Raw genomic sequence first — 23,800 nt, forward strand, 5'->3', positions numbered from 1 at the left:
TAAATTGTGTATTTCCTTTAATATCAGTTAAAGGGAAAAATTGCCTGGTGGAGTTTGGCGGAATTGTCCAGCGCTCACCGGCTTAGTAGTTGTGTTTTCATGTGCGTATGTGATGTCTGTTGAGCCCACAATGAAGCAGGTGTTGCCCTCTACTTCATCAAAGATGGTCGTCACCAAACCGACTGCCGGTGCTGATCTCTCCGGACAGTGGCTGCAAACCTCAGCCCATCGAGATCTTCACCCCCCCGCGCGAGAGACTGTTACGACCGGCCCTAGGGAACCAAGCATGAAGAGTTTGGGGGAGAACCGGTTCTTGACCGACGGGGTCGTCCAGCCCCACCTCCCCATTCAGGCTCCTCCTCTCGCCGGGAGAACTCCGGAATCTGCTGTGCGTTCGTGACCATGTTTGGTAACATTTTAGGGCGCCGTGACCATATATGGACATCGTGTTAGGTTGTGCCACTCCATGTGTTGTGAGAGGTGTTTCCCCCTCCCTCGTGGCCGAGGTGCCGGGGACACCGTATTGGCTGACGATGCGGACAAGGCGCCCAGTGTCAACAACGCGGCGCTATAAAATGCCGGAGACGTTTTGTATCACTCTCACTCTTCTCTTTTTGGATCAGTTGACCACTTCTCCACATGTAAATAAATCTCTGTCGTTCGTTCGGGCGCTTCTTCTCGCTGAATTGTTGGACGATGGATCCTGCGACGGGGCCAGCTACCGAAAACGAGACCGGCAGGACCCGGAGTCCCAACATCGGGTAGATCTAGTTCAGGGGCAAGTTAGAAAGACGGGATCCCAATGTGCTCGAAACCATTGCTTTATTCGCCGCTTCGTTTCAAGCCGTAACTATCGCTGCAAGCTACCATGTGATGAACAAGTCGAAGAAGGTAAATCAGAAACTAAAACGGAAATGGGTTTTAGCTGTCTCAGTTCGGCTCTACTAAAACATTCAACACTTCTTCACAATCCTGAATTCAGAGCAGCTCAAAACTATTCATTTCCGAATAAAGAAAATGAATTCCCTCAGAGAAAGAATATTTATAAGTTCATGAAAATTTTAATATTTATGTTTCGTGATTTGTCATTTTTAATGCAAATACCAGGCCATGCAGTGCAGAATACATGCATGACATAGTGTCCTAACGTTACAGAGCACCTGCTTGGTGGTAGCCTCCTCTGCAATGCTCACGAGCAATGCACAAAAGCGTCGCATAGAAGTGCTGCCCCGTGAGAGCCTTAAGTGTGAGATAGTCAGACACAAAGGACAGTCTTTGCTGCAGAATCTAAGAACAAATTTCATTACATGATCACGCGAAATAATTATGAAGAAGGAAAACTTTGCCTCAGGTCTGCTCTGCCAGAGCATTGCCGACGGTGACAACTGTTAAAAGTGGCTAACTTTTTTCTTTGGGGTCTAGTGCCCCCTTGCCCCCCTGGCACGTCTGTGCCTCCAGCGGACAGGAGACTCCACAAATTGTATCGGGAATCTCCAGATGTGGTACGTTTAGCTGGTCCTTGCCGCCTTCTTGGCATGTACATGAAGTGACCGTTAAGAAATATTAGCAATAGTCGTGAGATGTCACAGAAACAAACAACGCATCGGATGATGACTGAGAAGTTTGAGAAACGCGAACGCTGACTTACAACATTTCATACTAATATTTTCATTGCGAAACTAGCAACTACTTGTATGGCGAAAAACCCACGACATATAGAGACTTGTATGGCGAAAAACATACCACCTATAGAGACCACATTTCTAGAAACCAGCTGCCTTTCTTGCGTGAATATAGCGAATATCTACAGGTGATGCACACGAGATGCATAACTTGTTTTTGACTGTTATAAAACTTCGCTTGTTTCGAAATAAAATATTTTTGTATGTGAGCGCTTGTGTGAATCAAACCTTTTCTCTGTGCTCGTCCTGTGCGCTGTCACTTTCCGGCATATGAATAATACATATTGCCGATTTGGCCGAGGTACCGGAGACCTAGCTCCACTGGGACTATTTATAAGTTCCTAAGATGAAACTTTTATCTAGGGACCTTAGGACTATCGGGTGCCATACTTTGTGTGCGTGTGTGTGTGTGTGTGTGTGTGTGCGTGTGTGTGTGTGTGCGTGTGTGTGTGTGCGTGTGTGTGTGTGTGTGTGTGTGTGTGTGTGTGTGTGTGTGTGCGTGTGTGTGTGTGTGTGAGTGAGTGAGTGAGTGAGTGAGAGGTTGAAGGTCGTACGATCAACGTCGAATGTAGGGGACGGAGACTATGAGGAACCATGGCGTATCAAACTAGCATCAAATGCGCATCAAACGAACAAAAAAAATGAGTTTACTGAAACACCTAAAGCATCAATGAGTGTGCCGCGAGACCAGCTTCACAAAGGAGACGGTCGGCAGATTTCGCGGCTGATGATTGCTTCGTACGCGATATACCCTGTTTGAGAGCGGCTCGCTGATCGAGGCTCCGTCCGCGGACTCCACTAACCGTCTCCCAATCTCTTACTTGTCTCTCAATCTTACTTCTTTCTTTATCTCTCCCTTGTGAGCTACTGCTGAGGTGTCGTACTCGAATGCGGACAGTTGCGTGGCTCACTTTTCTTCTAATTTTTCCTATTTAATAATCACCCCCCCCCCCCCTAGCTTTAGAAAGCGCTCGACATTATTGGCCACAATCGACAGAGCTCAGTGTGCATAAGTGACATGATCGACGCGCCTTGGAGGTTCAAAAAACGATGGTGGATACATGGAGCGGCGTTCAGCCGAGTGTGTGTGTGTGTGTGTGTACCAATGTCGCCAAGTTCGAACAGAAGGTCGTCACGACACGGCGCCCGTCACGACGTCCGAGTGGGCCATCCATTACGCCACTTCTGCGCGGTGCCCATCGCGCGCTTCCCATATACACCGCACGCCCCTCCCACAAAACGCCGGGTATAAAGCTGTCTCGAGTCCGCGGTGCTTTCAGTGCCAGGCGTGGCTCTTCCGCAGAGCGCTTCATATAGTATATGAGGAGTACAGGGAACTCTGCGTATGTATATACGCCCGGCGCGCGACTCAATGCACAGCGAGGGGCCGACGATAAAAGGCGAGCACTGCGGGAAGTCTCGATGTGACAGCTTGCTCCCGCCGTGGTCCTCCTCTTCATCTGACGCCGCCACCACGCGGGCATCGCGAAAACCGCACCCCGCCGAGATGTATGGACCGCACGCGCGCTGGAACAAAGTGGTGCACGAGCGCTAAGACCGCGGCCATAAGACCGCGGCACTCACGCCGCAGCTCGCGCGTGAGTGCCGTAGCGGGGCCTTTGACTCTCTTTTCCTGCCACCTCGTTCATTTTCTTCGCTCACTTGCTCTATCGCGGATGTCAACCGTTACTCTCTCTGCTATGATTTTTTTTTCTTAAACGTGATTGTCCTATTTTTTTTTAAATTCCAAAAATGTCATCCTCGCCGTCATAACCTTGTCGTGCCCATATTGAGGCGGGAAACGTTGCTCCCGTAACACACTCACAAAACTCTCTCCCCTATTCCCCCCCCCCCGACCCCTCACTATCATCGCCTCCCTAAGTGCGGCGATTGTCTTCGTCTCTTCATTCCCACGCGGCCTTCTCGCCTCCAACATTGTTGTGCCCGTATGTGCGCTCGCGTGCGCTATATGGCCTTTCGAAAGGAGAGTATTGTGGGAAAGCATTCAGGGCGCTGGTAGGAATATGGGCGAAAGTGGCGGACGCGAGGCCTTCGGCGGGCGTATTAAATATCGGCGGACGCGGAGAGTCTGTCTAATAAATCATGCGCTTTTAATCCGCGCGGGCGTAAAATCCGACGCCGCTCGTATGAACGAAAGAACGGTCTTATTCAACAAGGTTTCTGGGGGAGAGGGTGGGGGTCTGCTCTTCGACACTCGCGTCATAACCGTTTAGCGTGGTGAAAAAGGATGCCGTATGGGCTTCCTGCATATCGAAGGCACACCTCTCTCTTTTGTGTGTATGTGTGTGTGTGTGTGTGTGTTTGTTAGCAGACATATACACATATAACGGCTTGCGGCTGTTCTGTCCTCCTCTAGTATTTCCCTCTGTAGCGTAGGCTTCATCAGTTTCCCCCGGTTTCTTCTATCATTTATTGCTCACTCGAAAAGCCTGGGCTTTGAGATAACTTTACCATCGGCGTAGCCGTGGGGAGGGAGTATGATGAGAGTTTCCTAATCACTCCTCCCCCCCCCCCCCAAAAAAAAAACCTCGTAAGTTTTCTATGTGATTATATGCAAGCACACGTGCCCGTACCAGCGCACGCATTAACATACAAAAGGGTGGTTGAACCGCACCTCCCTTACCTTCTCCCACGAAAAAAGCAAGTTTCTTTTCGCTATACGCTACTGCGAACGACAACGCTCCACAGCGATTTTAAAGCGGTCGCTGTCCGCGGCTTCCTGCAAGAAATGAAGAAGTAATAACATAATGTTAAGGCTGCATGGGGACTTGCATGCAGGATGAACTGAAAGCTGAGAGAAGGGAAAGAAAGAAAAATGGAAGTCACGAGCAGAGGTGAAAAAAAAGGGCTCTCTTATTACGCATTCAAAATATGGGCACACCATGCAAGCGCTTGTTTGTGACCAAACCTTCCACATCCCTCCCTTCTTTTTCCTGTTACTTTATTCGTCAAGGAGGGCTTCTATTTTGCATGGGAGAGAAATACGAGGGTGCGTTTTCCACGCCTATAAGCGTCAATGGACTGACAATGAACTCTTGTGTACCACACTTGATGAAAACAGGTCGTGCAGTGAATGTTGACCTCCATTTCAAGTGGGAGCGATGTGTCGCCCTACAGTCTAAGGGGTCCCCGCGCTTCCCAATAACTTATCGCGCTGATTTTATTCGATATAACTTACTGCTCCGGGGGTGCTCGTTCATCGTCTCGAAGAGGCGGGGAGAAGAAGGCCACTGTACCTATGTGCATGCTGTGTAGTGGGAACTGGGAAACATAGCCAAGTATTTAGAGTGCTGAAAGAAATACTAGAAGTGTCGCCGAGTATAAAGCTTATCATGTTTAGAGCGCGCAGTTTCAACCAAAGCTCAGAGCCATTTCGGACAAGTCCGTTCGTATACCAGCCACGGTGGTCCCTGTAATGGTCCCGGTGCTCGACTGCTGAATAGCAGGTCGCGGGATCGAATCTCAGCCACATTTCGATGGAGGCGACAATTCTTGAGGCCCGTGTACTTAGATTTAGGTGCACGTTAAAGAAAAACAGATGGTCAAAATTTCAGGAGCCTTCCACTACGGTGTCTTTCACAAACATACAAAACACACAAAACAGTGCTTTGGGGATGTTAAACTCGAGATAATATTATCAACTCCGTTCGTTTATCACGGATGGTGGCTTTTTATTTACAGAATTGTTAAGCATAAGAAAGAGTGACTATGAAATGGACTAGCAGTTGTTTACTGGTGGGCGGGGGGGGGGGGCAATTACTCGAACTCTAACTTAATTTCAGATGAGATTATAAATTAGGGAAAGAACAAAGCTATAAACAAAAACGAAAGAAAAAAAAACAGAACATGGAACATGCATTCAATGTTATACGCAGAGCACAAGCACATCAAGATACTCGTGGTGTACGCACAAATTTCAAGCACAGCCTTTTGATCCTCGTATACCAAGTTGAAGCATGAACTTCCGGATATTAATTGTTCTGATAGTAATCAGTTTTATGGTGTGTGCGATGAAGCCTATTTCACGTGCTTATGAAAAATTTGTTCACTATATACCCTTTGCAATCAGCTGCTACACTGATAGGGTGCGATAGAGAGAATTTATTTGAAAGCAGGGAGGTCGGCTCGAGCTCGGACGCTCTATATCATAGGATGTGCCTTAGTTATGCGTACATTAGAATACCGTACCCAAGGAGTGTACCTGGATAAATTTTTACCCATTTTTGTTAATAATTTTGATGTAATGACACTTTTTTTTCCGGAGTGCAATACAAATAATCACGTGTCAACTCAATTTCATATGTGGGTCAAGTAAGCATTAAAGAAGTGTTACGTTCATAAACTTAAGCGTAGTTGCTGTTTGTTTCTAGTATTGTGTCACTGGCACCTTCAATTAACTGTATAATTATGAATGTTTCAGTATATTAATTGCTTATTACTTTCCGCTGTATTGCCTCGTAAAAAAGGGGGGACCCTCGCCAAGCCGCTCGTGTGGTGTTTAGTCTTGCCCAAAAGACGATAAATATGAATGAATGAATGAATGAATGAATGAATGAATGACCACCCATTGGCGGTCGTCTAGTGGCTATAGAGTACTCGGCTGCTGACCCGCAGGTCGCGGGATCGAATCCCGGCTGCGGCGGCTGCATTTCCGATGGAGGCGGAAATGTTGTATGCCCGTGTGCTCAGATGTGGGTGCACGTTAAAGAACCCCCGGTGGACGAAATTTCCGGAGCCCTCTACTACGGCGTCCCTCATAATCATACGGTAGTTTTGGGACGTTAAACCTGACATATCAATCAATAATCAATCAACAAATAATTTTAAATAATCAATTATTAATCAAGAAATAATCGATTGGTAATCAAATATTAATGATCACACACTTCTTTAGGATTTTTTCCCATGAGTAGTTATTGCGCCAATATCCAAAGTAGAACATAACGAACTAAAACTCTTGAGACTTTCCTTGCGATCTGGTTTTCATCGTGTGGTTTATCGTGCGGTCTATGTGGCAAACAGACAAAGCGGCGTTTCCATTGGCGCAATAGAGGAGAGTGAGCTCGTCAGCAGTACGCCTCTATATATTTTTTTGGTTTGGCGTTTTTCCAAAGAGCGAATGTTTATAAGGCAAAGTTGTAAGTCTCGGGAATAAGGCACGATAATAAAGAAAGATTGGGTCGAAAGAAAAATGGTGTTTCGCACCTGCGCGGGGGGGTTCGATGAGGTTCGCGTGATAAATCGAAACCGGGGGCCCGTGGAGGGCCACTTCGGCGACGCACGCAGCTTTCTCTGTCGCCCGGGAGTCAGGCGTGTTTCTTTCTTTATCAGGCGCATTCACACCTTGGCTCCTCGGAGACGATCCATCAACCGGACAGGAACGCTGAATGACCGCCAGGAAGCCGCGGTGGAAAACCGGTCGATGCACGTCGGCTCGGGAACTCTGCAGCTGTTTACTGAATGGGAATATTTGTGTGGCTCAACGTTACCGACGCAAGAGAGTTGACACAATGGGGCTTTAGTCATCGTCTTTGTATCAAGGCTACGTGTGTTGTGCAATTGCTAATTCTCGGTGAGATGTAAGAACCGCTTAATAGGATTTTTATTGCTCAGCCACATTTTGCCAAGTCTCGCTTGTTGAACAAATTTGTTACACTGAGGGCAGATGTCACCAGGGCAGATATCAACATTTCACTCTATTTCATTTTTTGGGGGGATGCTCTACAGCCATATCAGGTTTATTTGCAAGTAGCTCGCCCATTTGCCTTGAAAAGCAAGGCACAAACATTTTTTCAGGGCCTTTATTGAGAGCTGTCATAAGACTGCGGCCAGGCCGCAGTAACCTACAAGTGGCACACAAGACGGCAGGTCCTTTTGTGGCGCTTAATTCCTCGATTGACGCATCGGAACCGTTTGAGCGAGTCGTGCCAACGGGTCAACGAACGCACGTTGCCGACACGACAAGGGCGAGTATAATGCGCTGTCGCCACAGCTCTGGGACTGTCGGGTGCACTTCGCTGTCGCCACCCGGCGCTGCAGTTGACACAGCCTCTTCGCGAAGTGGGGGGATCCCCTTTAGTGTGTCATTCATCGGTCGGCCGCAAACGCGCATCGTGCGCCATCATTTCCCCACCGAGCGTGGCCGCAGAAGCAGGACGAAACCCGCGCGAAAAACGAGGCCCCGCCAAACGGTCCTCGCACGACGACGCCGAAGTCATAAGCGACGAGTGCGTCGTAAAACGGCGCGCGTCTTGCCATCTCACGCATTGACGCCGCGCAAAACACACAAGCACAAAGAGATAGAAAGGGGGGCCGTATTATGAGAGCCGTTGACAGTGTCGAGTCGGGAGTTTCAATTAGGAACGCCTGTTTATGGTTTTCTCTCTCTCTCTCTCTCTCTCCATTTCTACTCAACCACGAAAGGGCTGATCGCTGGAAGAGAAAAGGGAGAACGAGGCAGAGAGCGGAGGCCAGAGGCGATGATACGACGTTTCGTGTGTAGGATTCTTTTGCTGCGGAAAATGAGAAACGCGAGCCATGGCGCTAGGCCGTAAAGAGCCTTCCCGCACGACCGGGATTATAAAAGGCAGTCTCTCTCGTTGGCTCTAGCAGAGGACGCTACTTGTGGAGAAGGGCCGCTAATAAATGCCCTCAGGGAGATATAGCTGGCGCCGCTGTAGGTCTTGTGTGCGTATCTACAAGCCGAATATATAGCGAGCGTGCTTTCGGCTCGCCAGACGAAGAATCTAACACGGATACAAAACCAACAAGCGGTGTGCATTACATGTATGTATGTATGTATGTATGTATGTATGTATGTATGTATGTATGTATGTATGTATGTATGTATGTATGTATGTATGTATGTATGTATGTATGTATGTATGTATGTATGTATGTATGTATGTATGTATGTATGTATGTATGTATGTACAGTCAACCAAAACAGTTTACGGATCACGCGAGGGCGTGGCCAAAGCCTCTTCGTGACACTTCCGCTACGTCAGCGGCGATCGACAGCACCGACGCATCTCTCCTTTGATCTATGGCCTGTCTGTTTTCTGACTGGGCACGAACAATCTTCACCTTTCACTTTTTAACGCGACGCAATTCGTGCATCTGCGTGTACGTGCTTCGGCCTCGAGAGTAGTTTATGGGCATAACTGTTATCAGTGGTAATATTTATCACCAAGTGATGACAAGACGATGGAACGAGGCTCGGGGCACGCCGTAATGGCGTTGATCCTGCGATAAAAATAGAAATGTGGCGGTCATGCTGCGGATAAGCGCTTCGCGTGTAAACTGCGAACTAACAATGCGCTACGCGGCAGTATAAACTTGTAAGGTCAGTGATCAAGAAAAGAGCACTATGGTCGACGGCAGATGGCGCACCACTAGGCGTCGCTCACAGGCAGTTTGGCACGCGCTCCCGTGGTTCGCTAGCTTTTGTGATTGACTGTGCGTGTGTACGTACTAGGAATAGCTCACGGGCTGGGAAGTTTACAATGCAAGGTGGGCATGTCATCTCGGAAGTATACCTGAGCACTTGACCGATTAAGTGTCGCTATAAGAACTATACGTATATCTATGAAAGGCTCAGTGCTGCTACAAGAAGATGAACCTGTAATTACCGTATCAGTCATGGTCTAACAACCACCGGGCAGGTACGTTTTGTTAGTTGCGCCTACCTGCATTTTTAATAGCGAAGCTGTTTAGCGATTCCTTCCTTTTGAGTGAATACATAAACTATCATTACCATAGACGAGTATGTGACGGAAAATTCGGGTGAACCTCCCTACTCACCACTGCTCCACATAAAATGACGAAGGCAACTGTTAGCCCAACAAGTGGCTGCACTGCGAAGCGATGGCGGCCAGGCGGAGACCCTGTGTACATACGACGAAATAATACTAGGAAACGGGAAAGGTAACGGCGTCTGCGAGACCTCAAAGTGACTAAAGGCCTGCACCAACGACATGTCCGTATAGATCCGTGAGACGTGCGAACGCTTCGTTTCAGCGCGAGTCTCCGGAGTTTGGACATACTTGTTTGTGAGTATATGTGATTTAGCTCGAACCGCTCAGTGCTGAAAATCAACTTAAAAACATGTTCGCTAAAGCCCAGCAACAGCCTTGAAGCAATCTAGATTCTACATTACCTAGCTAGGGCATAGAAATAGCCTAGAACCTGCATTACCTGTTGACAAGAGCATGCCTATCTCGCACGCAAGCGCGTATATAGGCTACGGCCGCATACTGTCACACGAAGGCGCTTGAACTGCCAAAGTGTGTATCTGCGGCATCAAGTCAACTCGGCAAGCGGCGTCTGTGCAGGGACTTTAAAACACGAGAAAGCGCCAATTCACGCCACCGCAACCTACGAGATGTCGTCTGGTGTTGCGACGCGCGCCTCCGACGACGTTACGAAGGGCGCTATATACGAATCTCACCGCTGCAACCACTGTTTCGAAAGACGGCGACGCCAACACGGTCCCGAAGGCGCCACTGCTTCGAATTCCACCGGGAAGGTCACCAGCCGTTTGGTGCGCAGAGCTGATAGACGAGCGGACGAGACGACGGTGAGTTAAACAAGGTTTATGTACAGCATATATACAGAGGCGTTACAAATTCGGCACTGGGGCCGACAGCTTAGAGACCCGAGGAGCCGAGCTCTCCTCTCTAACACATAGGTCTGCTCTCAAATGGGTCTGCTCTCCAACACATAGCTCAACTCTCTATCACATAGCTCTCTTCTCTGACACACAGCTTAACTGAGACACACATGTCTGCTCTCACATAGGACTGCTAACACATAGCTCAACTGCGACACACGTGTCTGCTCTCACATAGGACTGCTAACACATAGCTGAACTCTGACACACAGCTCAACTCTCTATCACATAGCTCTCTTCTCTGACACACATGTATGCTAACACATAGCTCAACTGCGACACACATGCCTGCTCTCACATAGGACTGCTGCTAGCGACGCGCCGCAGGGCTTTTTATATGCACCGGGTGGATTCTTTGAGGAAACAAATGTCCAACCAGAAGCGCCGCTCGTCGTGAGGCTAGACTCCTCCAATGGGGTCGCCGCTGGGCCACGTCATTCTTTCTCATCGAATCTGGAGAGGCTGCGCTGCAGGTGGCTGCACTCAAGGACGAGTGACGTCGCCAGGCATTGCGTCACCCCCCCCCCCCCCAGACAGGAAGACGCCGGTTGTTTACTCGACGGCTCGCTTACTGAGGTGACTCACTGCACGTGGGCGACAGAAAGGCGCCGTCGCGTGTTGACGCCGTTGAGCTGTTCATCGCGTCAGGCGGGCTCGCGTGCTGGCCTTGACACAGATTTCTTTTTTTTCCGAGGCTGGACGTTTGCTGCGGACTCGCAGGCATAACACTGGGCACCACTGTACTGTCTTTAGATGCGAAAACAATCGGCACAAGATGACGATTACTCAGCATTGTCTGTGACGATCACAACACAACTCGGAGAATAGTGATGGTGCACCGTTTTCGAATTGCACCGACTTACATCCGCAACGGGAAATGTGGAGCTCCGTCGCCTGTGGATAATCGCAATCAGCAGGACAAGTGCGAGCCCCAGTAGAAGTGTACGAGTAAGTATATATACTTATTGCGTTTATTCGAGCGTGACGCTAGCTGTACCGCTTTACAGCAGGGATTTGCGTGCATAGTATGCTCACGACCGTTGGATGATCCGCATATACCACGCAAACCGTATACCACGGCCACTGGATGATCCAGCGTCCGTGGTATGCGGCACCAAATCATTGCCGTAGTCTGTCACAGGCTGCATGCCAATAGTAGGATATATTACGACTCACGCCTGGATGCACGCACCATGCACGTTTAGTACAATTGTAATGACGTACTATCGAGAGGCAAAAAAAAAATCATGAACCGCGCGGAAAGCATGGCTTTCGACTCAGTCGAACTGTGACGTGCTTTGACGGTCGCTAGGCGAATCTGTGCTTTCAGCCGGTGTCACAGTACCATTATAAAATTTTGCTCTGCATGGTTGTCACTATCGCACCGCGTGTGTGTTCCAATTGGCCGGCATGACTGGCAAATTATAAACACTTGGTGTGCATGAGCGCAAGACGGAGGGAGATTCCAGCGCTACGTTGACGCCGGGTTACCGCACAATTTTTGCCTTGCCACAGCCAAGGCACGCCGCAGTTCGATTGAGTCTAAAGAAACGCGAACGGCAGAAAGCGCTTCTTTCAATTAAACAGCGGAAAGCAACGTGAAGTTTTTTTTTCCTCGTTCAATCTTGATAGTACGTAGCTGATTAAGTTGCTTCTGCAGTCTGCAGTGCAATGCACGTGCTGTAGACATTCCGGATTGCCGGGAAAGCTCTTCTCAACGTTTCACACGAAATAAGCTCGAAATTCCAGGAAAGGAAGAGCACAAAAAGTGCTGACAGCCTGACGCGGGTTGGGCAGTTTCGAGTTTGATTTGCGGATCATCTGCTAGCATGGCAATTCAGGGGGTTGCTTCGATGCAGTTGGTAGGGATGATGCGACGTGCTGCCTAAATATGGCGGCACATACTGAACTCACTGTGTAACACAGCGAACTCGGGCCGCCATATTGAAAAGCGCGTCGCACCATATGTTGCAAGCGCGGCGAAGCGACACCCTGCACTGACATGCGAGCAGACGCTCCACAAAACAAACTCGAAACTTCCCAACCCGGGTCTGGCTGTAAGCACTTTTTGCGCTTTTCCTCTCTTGGAAATTTGTGCTGTTTATTTTTGAAATGTCGAGAAGAACTTCTTCAACAGTCCGGAATTTCTATAGCACGTGTATTGCAAACGTGTATTGCAAATGCTCCCGCATTGAACGTGCTTATCATTTGCCTGTCATGCCTAACACTTAGAACACCCACATGGTGCTAAAGTGCCAGTCAGAGCAATATCTTATACAGTGCTATTGGGAGAGAGGTCGACCACTGTAGAGGCCAGTGCTGCTATGGCTGGGACGTATAGTAGACATCACTTGACACGCCTAATACGCCGTCGTCAGTGCAGCTCGCTTGGTTTTGACCCCGACTCAGTTAATTTTCCCACTTACAGGTTTGCTTACACGCTCGTTGCCGCAGTACTGGATGCATTCGCGTTAGCCCTAATGTAAATGAGCTTGTTCAAAACGTCGTGGCACCGACACATTTGACTGGTAAAACAGAAATTGGTGAAACAACTCAGCATTCATAATCATGTGCGCAGCTCACTCAGTAGCCACTTTTTTATTTTTGTCGAGAATCCGTGCATCCGCAAAGGTTTTGTGATTTCTCGCTGCATGTTGGATTAAGCCAAGAACAAATCGCATGTGCGGCAAGCAGTTTCGCGAAAATAATTTGTTTACTGCGGTGGCGTTGTTATCTGTTGAATACGACGTGGGACGTTTCGGGAACGTACACATGGGAATTTGCGTCGTTTATTCACGCCGGGCCGACAGGCCTTTTCGAGATGTCTGCTGCTCAGGGTGACGAGAATGATTCCGTCCTGATGCTGTCATTTTGATATGTGGGGTTTAGCGTCCCAAAACCACCATGTGAATATGACAGACGCTGTAGTGGAGGACTCAGCTAATTTCGACCACCTGGGGCTCTTTACCGTGCACGCAACTGAGCAGACTGGCCTATAGCATTTTTGCCTCCATCGAAAATGCAGCCACCGCAGCCGGGATTCAATCCCGCGACCTGCGGTTCCGTAGCCGAGTGTCTTAGCCACTTGACCACCGCGGCTAGGCGATGCTGTCATTTTGTGTTGCATATTCGACCGTATCTTCTGCTAGCAGCCATAATGTGCTGAGTTGCTGGTATGTAAATTTATTGATGCCAGAGACCGGCAGAGTCACTAAACACAAGCTACGGTAATTGTAATAGTGGAACTAACTATGCGAGATGGTATTATTGGAACGTTCGCGCATCACATACATCAGTCAATACACTCCGCACACAGAAGCACATGTAGTGAAAGCGAAGATTAGGAAAAGGAAATATATTTGGAAGAAGTTCAATTTATTCAAATATATGTCAAATAAACAGTTGTACTGTAATAATTCTAGTGAAAGTAGCAGGCTGCACAAACCGTGGCTGTTGTGAAGAGTAATGTTGTTGCTGCAAAAGAGCTCTATAGATACCCTTATGAACATTTCTGATGGAGGCGGAAATGTTGTAGGCCCGTGTGCTCAGATTTGAGTGCACGTTAAAGAACCCCAGGTGGTCGAAATTTCCGGAGCCCTCCACTACGGCGTCTATAATAATCATATGGTGGTTTCGGGACGTTAAACCTCATATATCGATCAATAGATACACATTTATGAAAGGTCAAGCGAACGTAACCAACGCAAAAGCATACTTCCCCTTCGGCCACTTGATACCGGTATGAAAACTATAGGGTTGGGTGTTGCCCTGAGTCCTGTGCGGCAGTCCATACTGATCAAAACTTCACCTCTCGCCCGCGAACTTTCCATGCAAAAGCAAGATACAGGTGCGGGTCATCATGTTTGCCTCAGTAAACATGAATGTTCGTGCAATGTGAGAGCGCTTCAGTTTACAGATTAGATGATTTTTCATAAATCACCTTTTACCAGAGCGCCTTTTCACGTTGTGCGTTCATGGCTCGCCATGCGCACTCGCTCCGTCAAAAGTGCAGAACATGGTAATTACCATACGTTGGCTCGCTTGAAGATCTTTGGCAGCGCTCTTTTCTCTTCTTGTCTATTGTTTCTGCAGTTCTGCTGAGTGCTTTTAGGTTGCACTGTTTGGATATTCAGTTATGTCCTATCAACTTGCCCAAGTTAACACGCTTCATATGGAGCGTAGATTGAGTGTGCACGCTCTATAGCCGCAAACACACGCCGTGGTATGCCCCTTTATGTATATTGCTCACGTGCTCTGCACGGCCATTCTATTTCACAAAGAGGCAATAGAGTCCACGTTGCTCTACGTGGTCATGTAACGCGTGAAGCCGTGGTCGGACAAATAAATATATAGTGCAAATGGAAGGAAGTGCAGCCGCAAGGGTAGATTCCGAAAAATGGGAACTATATATAGTAATGAGTAAGGAATAGAAAAGCCACGTGTACTTGTATCTCATCGTGGTCGTGCTTCCCCGTTCGAGTGATGAAAAAATATAGATCTTCATGAAAGCACAAATTCTGAAGTGCGGGACAGACACAGGTGGCCACCGATTATTCTGAGGTAAGTTGGCGTAATCAAATCCCACCGCTTATTCCCGAAAAAAAAAAGCAAGCTATATACGAAGAGTGACATGAAATGACACACAAGCATCCTGAATTCCTGACAATCAGAAGGTGGTGAAAACTCATATGGTTCCCATTTTCGGCATTGGGTATCTACACACTGTACGTATATACCTTCACAAAACATCTGGATGCTATATTCGACACTGGATGGACTTGGTAGCGTATGAGCGTTCCCGGAGAAATGCGGTGCATAAAAATTAAATCCTCAAGACGACGCATTTGACGCCTTATTCTTCGAACGTGTACGAAGTTTCTCTTTTTCTTTCAAAAATGGATACCTTTTGGGAAGTATACATTGAGATGTTCCCGCCAGGCAGCGCCAGTGAGTGCACTGCCATAACCATGGTTAGTCAGCGATCCGGTATACGACAGCACAATATTTGGCGGCACTGGACCTCACTGACCCGTTTTATTTAAAAAAAAATCTACAGAACACGTGCTGCCAAGAACTTTGGTTGTGGCATGACAATAATTTTTGCGCGTGAGACCACAAGTGGTGGTGGTAGTGGTTAGAATATGATAAAAGGCACCTAATTTCTGCAGCCCGGTCGCGAGCACGGCGCAGTGCCTAGACCACAAGTATGGCGACTGCCACGTTAGCGTTCCTTGCGGATGACGTCACTTCAATACCTCCTCTACGATGGTGATAGCTGCACAGCGACGCCGTGACTAGATCTATACGTAATATCGCATAGCATACCATATAGCATGGTGTCATCCATCTCTCATCATTCTTCCGTCATTCTTTTCAGTGCCAAAAGGCAACTGCGTTATTCGCAGCCTTATCTTATTGGTGTGATCTGTAAGAGCCACAGACCCAGAAGATGCGGTGGGGTCTCGGCTAGCGAGGCAATTGTTTCTCTCGAGGAAGGGGCTCAGATTAACGAGTGTAAGGCAGCGTGCAGCAATGCCACGCCGCACCATGGAATGTCCATACAGCTCAGGTTATAGCTACCTGCACCGGAGATGCTTCGCGCTCTTTGACGAGCGCGTCATGAAAGAAGCACTGTGCCACTCGGGCCGCTTTTTGCGGTACTCAATAGCGGCCACTGTGCGGTATCGCCTGCGAGAGCACCACGCGAGCCCCTATTCGCGCACTCGACTTTCTTCAGAGACACCCCTCGAGATGGGTATCGGACTATTAATCCTTCTTGCCTGGGAACCCTCGCAGAAACGGGAGGCTCCCCGACAGTTACCACACTGCGCAATTTTCTCTCCCCCACTTTTTTTCGTATCGCAAGAACCTAGCTTATTCTCTCTTTCTCTCCCTCGCTCCGCGCGCTTCACTGCCCAGACGCTTCACACGTGCAGCAATGACGCTCACGGGGGAGAAGGGTTCTCCACGCTCTCGCAGTTCACATCTGAAGGACCGGCGCATAATGTATACAACCGCTGTTTCTCTATACGGACACGGTATACATCTCGTCTCCATTCAGCGGCGTAAGAGAAGCGGCACAGAGAGTGGACACAAAGGCCGACGCCGCATTCAGCGCTGGACTAAAGCTGAATGCGGCTGCGACGCACGGGGACACAATCAGCGCCGGATGACACCTCGCATCGCCGCGGTGGCCGATGGCAATCACTCGGGCCGGACGCTGGGCTGAATGGGCACCCGACTGGAGCCAACGCAGCAGCCGATAGCGATCTCGCAGGCGCCAATTAAACGGACCGCGCGCTCTCGGTGGTCGGAGGAGGCTCGTGTGGCTGCGCCGCGGCAATTAATGCGTCGACGGGCCGGTTGACTTCCGCCGCCGAGAAGGCTAGCTTTGTTTAGGCGGCTGATCCGCCAGTGCACATTGCTGAAGCTTGAGAGTACGGGAGAGAGTGAGCGATGTTGGAACAGTGCACGTGGTGAGGCATACGCAAATACAAGCGCGCGTGGTACTATGTGATTCGCAAGCCCTGGAACTGCGGATGTGGTGAGCGGCGGGAATGGGGGAAAACATATTTACTTTCGCCTCGCGGTGTAGAATGCAGCCGTTTTGACGTGGTCCGGCGAAAGTGCCGCTTCTCGTTGTGTGGCAGCGTCACGACTCATTACTTGGTGGTGGCTACACGTGTAAGACTTGTCACGTGCGTTTGAGCTGCGATATCGATGTACGTGTTTCCCCGCTACAACTCGGAAGCACGAACGAGCCGCAAACGTACGCAGAGTAAACCAGAAGCCCAAGCGGACCAAATTTAGCGCTGTCAAACGTGTGCACACTGTCTTCATTGCGAAGACACGTTGTCGGGTTAGTTGGTTGGGGATTATAATTCATATGGCTATAGCGCATCATGACAAGGACGAAGATCGCGAATGAAACATTAGTGTGCAAGTTAGCGCTGTGTATGTGTGTCTCTTTTCGATGTCCTTGTCGTGATTCGCTGTAGCCATATGAATGATGAGTCTTCATTACATTTTCCTTTCTTTGTTCACTTGTTCACGAACGCAGCTTGAAGACTTCACACCAAGTTGTCGTACTATATCCGCTTTAAAGGGCCCTGCACATGTAATCCGGACAGGAGATTCCTCCGCCATCTTGACAGTTATATCTTTTTTCGAAGTAATTTCAAGCAGTACCATGGCTCTATGCTAGAACACCTGATTGCCACGCAGGTGGCCTAACTTCCATTCTCACTCGATCAGAAAATTTGTGCTAATTTAACTGCATCTTTTTTCAGTCACGAACAAGAGTGCTATTCTGGACACTGTCGCATTCCACGATATTATCAAATTTTGTAATGGTGGCACTTTAGGCCAATCGGAGAGGTTGTAGCAGGCCACTGGGCCAATCAGCATCAATCAATGGTGGAATGTGACAACATGACGGAATCCGAGAGCGTCCAGAATAACACCTTCAAGATGTTGACTAACTCATACCTGGAAGATGCTTTCTTCTTTTTTTTTTACATCGCGACGTAAATTATCAAGGTCACTAAACGTCAAATTCACCAAACCAACCATTTTTATGCGTATTCATCAGCCATGGCACATTTCGTTTAGTTGTTATAGATAGGAAACTGCAAGGTTAAGAGTGCAATATAGCGGCACTGACGCCCATCCGCGAAATAGACTTTAGAGCTGTTCTTGGGCATTTGTACAAACGACTGAATGAACTAACAGTATCATTAGCGTAAACAGTAATATATAGTGTCATCGTGTAATCCTACTTAACACAACCCGGCGTACTGTGACCCAAGCAAAAGCAGCCTGACCCAACGTAGCCAGACCATACCAAAACCGAAGCTTCAGTTCGTTCGCAAATAACAGGTTTCCCGAAACTCCTTCTCTTTCGCGTTATCACTGACTTCTAGAAGCGTCGGGAAGTACTTCATTTCATTGATTCTACGACTTTTTTATTTGCGAAAACAAACGCAACATACTTGATTTCAGACTGTGTACTGAACGCATGCAAACGGTTTCTCACTACATGAATTTCCCCCATCTTTTCTTTTTTTATATAATCAGTGAGTGTTTATACGCATCATTTACTTCCTGCTGAGGCTTATTTGATTCGAACAAAAATAATGCCGGCTATCTTGGAGAGCACAGCAAGATAGGGACTTCTCTAATAAATAGTAAAACAGGATACTTCAGCATAAGAAGCAGTCGGAGAGTGGATGCGGGCCCTGTTTGCTTTCATTTGGTCAATGCAGACATGCGGGCTTTGTTTTTCCAAGCCGCAACCGCCGCCACCAGCGCAGCCATGAACTCATACGGTTTTCGCTTCACGCCCGCCTCTTCTTAACTTACATACCTCGTACAAACAAGAATCTCTTGTTTTCCTTGCAGGTTCCACGCAGCACACAGTTTGTTGTTCTTACAAGTTTTGAGCAGTGCGGCTTTAACGCACAAAAGCGCAAAATACAAAACTTTAAGGGCGACAGACTAAATTCTATATATATGTGCTGCAATGGCAAAGAAAAAGATGAGGGGGGGGGGGTGCTGTTATTGTATTAGCAAAAAAAAAAACTCTTATAAAGCGGCACACGCAGCTGGAATACATGCGCGTTTTATCCTCGAGCAAGTCCGTTTACACAAGAGCCGTGTTGTCGCTTCCGCGTGAACTTATTGACAAATTATACGGTGAATCTAGAGGGTCTGTAATACACGACAGATATTATTCCTTAAAAAAAAAACAAGACAAAAAAGAAAAATAAGGTTAGAAAAAAGGTCACGCCTATAGTTTGTGTGAGGCGCCATATACCTACCTCTCAGTGCAGACCGGAATGGTCACTTAGAGTAACTAGAGCGTGTTATTGAAGTATAGGCATCAACCAATACGCAGGTCCGGAAAGGACAATGCAATTAAGCGCAAAGTGTTTGCTTGTATGCGCGTGTTTGCAGTGGCGCGTTTACCATTAGGTAACATGAACCACTACCAAGACCATTTCCTTATCCTCTTTGTTTGGTAGCTGTCCGATAAGCAGGGTGCATGGTGGAGGGTGTCCTCTCTGCACATCTTTATTCAGCATTCTGTGGTATGCAAAATCGACGAAAGCACTCCACCACGTACGTTAATGTAACCTTCACGACAACATGTGCATGTGTGTGTGCACTATATCGATCAAAAGCAGGTGGAAAGGCAATCTCAAATGCAGTCAACGGAGGAGGATACCAGATTGATTGATTGATTGATTGATATGTGGTGTTTAACGTCCCAAAACCACCATATGATTATGAGAGACGCCGTAGTGGAGGGCTCCAGAAGTTTTGACCACCTCGGGTTCTTTAACGTGCGCCCAAATCTGAGCACACGGGCCTACACCATTTCGGTCTCCATCGGAAATGCAGCCGCTCCAGCCGGGATTTGATCCCACGACCTGCGGGTCAGCAGCCAAGTACTTTAAGCCACTAGACCACCGCGGCGAGTCGGGGAGGATACCCGAAAGAGTGGCGTGATTAAAACGTTTCGTTTCTCTAACACTGGTTTGATTAACACGGAATATAGCTATTCTTAATACTATACACCAGCGTTGTTTTCGTTGTTGTTTTCGTTGTTGTTGTTGTTGTTGTTGTTGTTGTTGTAGTTGTCGTTGTTGTTGTTGTTGTTGTTGTTGTTGTCGTCGTCTTTGTTGTGGTTTTTCTTGTTAAAGAGCCCCCGACGAATAAGGAAAGGTGCAAGAACATCGGTCCAGGCAAATCGTGGCAGCTGCCGGGGTGGCTTAGTGGCTACGACGCCCGGATGCTGACTCGAAAGGCGCAGGCTCAGTTCCTGCCACGGCGGCCGCATTTCGAAGCAAAATGCTCAAAGCCCGTGCAATGTGCGATGTCAGTGCCCGTCAAAGAAATTCATGTAGTCTAAATAATTTGTATCTCTCCGCTATGGCTCATTTCATAGCCTGAGTCTATTTGGGTCGTTGTAAACAACTAACCAGCGTATCGTGGGCTGTACTTGTTTAGGCATGTTGCCGGGTGCATTCGCGATACCAGCCATTTTATGCCCAAGAATCGGAACATTTTGGAAGGGCGGGAACCGTCTTCAGCGCAATATTTTCAAAGTTATGAACAAGTTTTGCATCAGACAAAACTTGAGAAAACACCGTAAATAACTTTTGGGCATTCAAGGTATCGATTACTCTTCGCCTTCATCCTCATCAACACCTTCTCTCTACTTTCTTTACCACCTACTTCCCTTACATAACGCTGAGTACCAGGTCAGAAAATTGATTGACTGACCTCTCAGCTTTTTTCTGATTATAAACATTTCTCTCTCTCCAAGAAGCAGGATGAACAAATGAGGAAGGAAGACGACTGGAGCATACGCCAAGATGCTGGGCACAATTTGAGATAACATCGGTCACGATGTTCAACAGCTCCGTTGGGCAATCATGACGCTGTGAATGAGTGCCAACAATGTTTTGCCCCCCCCCCCCCCCTGCCACTCCCACCTATTATTCGTTAGAACTACTGCACACGAGCTATCGTGAAGCCGGGAACACACATGAACAGAAGGGACATCCAGTTCGCACCTCGTGGCCTGCACGACGGGGTAGGTTGCTTGCGTCACACGCACGTAGCCGTCGGCACGAGCCTTCGTGAGTGCATTAAGTGAGGGCCACTCGAGTGTTGCTTCACCAGGCCATCGTCGTCCCAACGTCATAAAAGCTTGCAAAATAATTGAGAGTTCTAAAACAGCGCCAGCCTCTTTGTGAATGCAGTTTCATGTATACGGTTTCATCCTGTATATAAACGGCGACGGGACACAGCAGAGTGACCACCGCGCCGTGCCTCACAGTGAGTCGAGGAGCAGCCCTCGAGTCTTTTGCCCCTTGGCGCGGGGACAGCGGCTAGCCTTGGCGAAGCGCCTACGCTGCAAGTACTGCACAATAGTCCTCTTCGAAGCGGCGGGAGAAGAGTGAAAGGCGCGTGCACACACGTACACACGCTCACACAGAGGAGGAGCTCGCTTCAAATCGAATTAGTCGACAGAAAGAAGCGGTCGTGTTGTGATGCAAATTGGTGCCGCTACACGCCCTTTTAAGCATGGCTCCTCGCGCGCGAGCGGACACACTCTTGGTGCTTTGTGTTGCTGCTGGCGTCGCGCGTTGACGCACGCGGTGCGCGGCCGAGAGGAAAGCCGCCCGTCGCGTTTTGAGATCTGTTGCGACGCGCCGTCTGTGTCTCCCCCCTTTGTTGCACCGGACGTTTGTTCTTTCCTCCTCGCCCGTGCGTCTCGTTTATTCGTTCACTCAATGCACGTTGCGCTGCTAGCAAAGGAATAAATGCAACTGTCATCCTGTACCACCCTCTCCCATTCACATTTATCCATCTCTCTATCTCATTCATACGCGCACTTTATTTGTGAGGCGCGTGCCTTTATTTGTTAGCGCTAAACGGATGACAAGCTGTGCACAGTGCCGCGTGTACGGGAACGGCGGCTAGTATATGACTATCATACACTATAGAGGCCGGCAGCTGTGGCTCCAACTGCAATGCGCAGCGCCACTGAGCGTGGGCCTTGGTACGCAATCGACGTCATGTCATCTGCTGCATTGAGGAATAAAAGCAAGGGTGCACAGCAACCCTTCAGGTTACGATATAGATTAGCTTAGCCCGACATGGCGATATAGGGGCTACGGTGCTCAGCTGCAGAGCAGAAGGTCGCGGGTTCGACCCCGTTCACGGCAGGCGCATTCCTATGGAGGCGAAATGTTGAGAGGCCCGTCTACTGTGAGATTCCAGTGCACGTTAAATATCACCGGATGGTCGAAATTTCTGGAGTTCTTCACTACGGCGTTTCTCCTCCATGATATCGTGGTTTTGAAAGGTAGAACCTTATTTATTACTGTGAATCAGCTCCACTAGTCCAGTCTCTCCTAAAAAAGACTTTAGCAAAATGTTCGTCAAATTATGGAGATGATTTTCAGACCACGTATATGGTCGAAGCGATTTCGGCATCTGCTTAAACTTGCTAGTTTCTTACAGATTAGCGCTTGTGATGAACAGTTAGTTATGGGTTACCATAAACAAAATGATGTGTCGCCTCATATGGGGGCAGAACTAGAAATGTGTACGTGTGAGCGTTCTATTGGGATGTCAACTCCTGTAAGCGAACTGTACAAAACCACGATATTTTATTTTTTTTTCAGTTTATACAATATGCATTTTCTCTGTAGTATAGCTGATTTTAGAATTTGGGTTATCCTTTTTTTTTTCGCCATCAAGTCTGGTAGAAATGGAGTGCTAATTGTCATTTATACTTCAACCTCTTCCTAGCATTCAAGCCAGTTAAAACTGAACAGAACACAACGCAACACGACAGACATAAACTTGCAACTATATGTGCGAAAGTAAACGAGCAAGAAACGTCGCTCAGCCTCGTGAGAATACCTTGCGCCGTCGCACATTTCATGGCTACAGAACACGCAGCATCTGAGTGCTATGAAACGCGTTCTTATGACCTCATTTTGTTTCTTTCCTTCTGCACATACATTCGAAACCCACATGCGTATAAAGAAAGAGGGAGGAGGTTCAGCTTCATCCTCCTAGATGCCCACAGTCCGTTACCCGCGCAATTACAAATGCACGAGCATAAAGACCAACATACGCATTGGGTGACTATATTTTGGTTGCTAGTTTAGAGCTAATTACTGGTGTGACAAGGCTGACTAGAAACCTGTTGCGATTCATCTTGTAAAGCTGAATACACGGAAAAAAATGGCCACTGTATTTTAAGCTGATGAATGGAGAAACTTAAAATGAAAATTGATGTTCTCGATAGCAACGAATATCATTAAACACAACCCGCTGCGTTTCAAGAGGCGGCAGCATCGAAGTACACGAGCGTTCAATCGCTGCAATCTGTAGGCCAACAACAATCGGACACCCGCCAGAGAGAAAGTGTTGGTACAATTCCCGCGCTCTTGACAGCCGCTCACACAGCCGTCCGACCAACCGACAAGCACACACAGTTTCATTACACGCATCGAGACTTGATAAACGCACGAAGTTCAGAAACAAACAGGGCCAAGAAAAAGGGAGTATTGCTACAGTGCGCACCACCACTGCCGACAACGCTCGGTGAAATGCGGCGCGCGTTGTCTACAAAGCAATGAAAGGCGCGCGACTCGTTTACTTGTCAACTGCGGGACACCGAGCAAATAGCCAACTTCAAACAAAGGTCAAGGCTTGCCCACAGAGGACTGAAAGCCATCTCCAGTTCTCGAAATTAAAACCGGTGCTATCGCGACCGCGCAGTGTCATTGTTCTTTTTTAACGACACGGAAGAGCTGCGTGGTGCAACGAAGGGGGCGTTTCTCTGTTTTCACAATGAAGCGGAGGATTCCAGACGGGACGAAAAAGTTGTCTGGATCCT

Source organism: Rhipicephalus microplus, chromosome 1 (genome assembly GCF_043290135.1).
Source record: "Rhipicephalus microplus isolate Deutch F79 chromosome 1, USDA_Rmic, whole genome shotgun sequence".
Taxonomy (NCBI): Eukaryota; Metazoa; Arthropoda; class Arachnida; order Ixodida; family Ixodidae; genus Rhipicephalus; species Rhipicephalus microplus.